General features: G+C 38.1%; 1 pseudogene; it reads left to right on the top strand.

The window, feature by feature from the left end:
* Nucleotides 1-739: 739 nt before the first annotated feature.
* Nucleotides 740-1,743, top strand: LOC146975099 (odorant receptor 131-2-like; annotated as a pseudogene).
* Nucleotides 1,744-2,465: the final 722 nt, after the last annotated feature.

Below are 2,465 nucleotides of genomic sequence, written 5' to 3'. Positions count from 1 at the left end.
TTCTCATCATTTTTGTTCAAGAATCTATCGTTTTTTCAATGTTCCTTAATGGGCTCCGGACTCATTTTAAAATTGTTCTGTGGTTGCAAGTAGCGTCCTTTTGACCATCATTTAAATTTAAAAATTTGCTTTACAATTAAATTCACAAAAAAAGCCTGCAAAATCCTGGAGGGACTGCTTATTATTAGAGCTAGCTGATTTTGCACACAACTGCCAACTTTTTCTCTTTTTTTCTTGTTTCGTGTTACGAGTACATGGTCCGCGAGCTGCCAAATGGAATTGCCCTTTAAGGGATTAATAATAAGGTTGTCTTGACTCTTGGATCTATACTACTGGCTGTGAAAGTAACTGGCCCTAGGGGATAATATAGGTTTTTGAACTTGAACTAATAATAGCTGCTCACACTCAAGGATAATATGATGAAATAGTTGTGACTGTCATTAAAACTGCTTGTGTGTGATTGTGTTACGTAAGATGACTAGGGAGACAGAGTTCATAAACAGCATGTGGGGGCAGGCAAACCCTGCAGACCAGCTCTGCTCACATGCAAACAACCAGGTCCTCTGAACTACCAAAAAGTATGTGCGTGTTTCATGTTAACTCTGCTGCATTCTCTGCTCAAACAGTGGCATATATCTTCTGTTCTAGGAATAGAAACATAATAAGATTCATTTTGATTGTTCTGTCCATTTATGTCAAGTGGTTAAAATTTTTTACATCTCTTCAATTCCTTTTGAAGATGTCAAATGCAACACAATCCCAGACTACCCTCACTCGACGAGGGATACTGGAAAGGTTGTTTTTTTCCACTGTAACCACTGTACCATGTGTTGTGTTTCTCTTCATTAATGGGACTTTGTTATTCACCTTGAGGAGTAAACCAGTTTTCCGTGACACCTCTCGGTATATTCTTCTGTATAACCTACTTTTTGCAGACACTATAAACTTGGCCCTGAACCAGTTAATGTACCTCACTGCTGCTTTTAGATCAAGGCTGACATATCCTGTATGTGGTATTCTTGTTATGCTCTCCAATATTACAATTGAAATCTCTCCTCTAACACTGGTGGTGATGTCTCTGGAGAGATATGTAGCTGTGTGTTTCCCATTGAGGCATGCAACCATTATCACCATCAAAAACACAGGAGTGGCCATCATTGTGGTTTGGGCCTTTTGTTCACTAAGTGCTGTTATTCGTGTTATTTTGCTGTTGAATTTTCCATTTGAGGAGCTAGAGACTTTGCAGATGAAGAACTATTGTTCCAAAGAAAGCATGTTGCTTGATCCAATGTCTGATCTTTACGACAGAGGCTTCACTTACTTTTTATTTATTCTAGGTGTTGTGGCAGTCATTTACTCCTATGTTGGTGTGGTGGTAGCAGCCAGGTCAGCCTCTACAGACAAAGCTTCAGCCAGAAAGGCTCAGAACACACTGCTGCTGCATCTGGTGCAGCTGGGCCTCAGTCTCTCATCAACCATATACAACCCCTTGCTCATAGCCATCTCTAAAGTCTTCAACAGAGTAACTATTGTGCGCATACAAATTGTCCTTTATGTGTGTATTATAATCTTCCCAAGATGTCTGACTGCTCTAATCTATGGCATCAGAGATCAGACAATCAGACCTGTCCTCATGTATAACTTCTGTTGTCAGAGGAAACACTCACATTCTCCATCAGATGTCTCAACCAAATAAAAGTCAACATTCTCATCACTTCCTGGATAAATAATCTCTTTAATTAAATTCAACACATGAATAGAGCTGGTTTCTTTCTCTCTCCCTGCCCTGTTCCTGTATGTGAGCGTTTCTTCAACTAGGTGCACTTTTAGCCTTGTGAACTTGAATTTAAAAAAGTTATTCAAAACTCACCTAACACAGCCTAATAATTTTAAATAGTTTGTCTACTTTTAAGATATGTAAGAGGGCACATTGAGATTACAAGACAAATTGTTAATTTTGTACATTTTTTCTGACCTGCGTTGATCAAATGTGTCATCCACCACATACATCTGTTAATTACAAATAACTTATAGCACTCTAGAATTGTCTAATTAATTGTCTAAGTCTAATTTCATTTATAAATGTCTTAATTTATAAATGAAATTAATTAAATCTCTTAAAGGAGTCATCACCTGGTTTTTTATGTATCCAAACCCCCTTAAATTGCTTTGAATCAGTTCTTAAAACTTATTGGAAACATTTTTTTATTTTTGATTCAAACAGAGCTTGTTCTGACACTTTTTCATACGGCAACTTTCTCTCGTGAGAGTAAGCACGAGGTTTTGACTGGTCCGGATGTTCATTGTATTAATATGTAATGAGGCGCGCATTGATTGGACAGGAAGGACAGAGCCGGTGGCTGGCCCAGTGGGTTACATGCAGGCTGTATTGGAAACCGCATACTATGCTGCTCTCTATACCGTAACCATGTTATAACTTCATAAAATAAAACAAAATTTAATCG

This window comes from Trachurus japonicus, chromosome 14 (genome assembly GCF_045865225.1).
Source record: "Trachurus japonicus isolate A0001 chromosome 14, Traja_1.0".
NCBI lineage: Eukaryota > Metazoa > Chordata > Actinopteri > Carangiformes > Carangidae > Trachurus > Trachurus japonicus.
The sequence above is the reverse complement of the archived record's forward strand: the minus strand, read 5'-3'. Positions and strand labels throughout refer to the sequence as shown.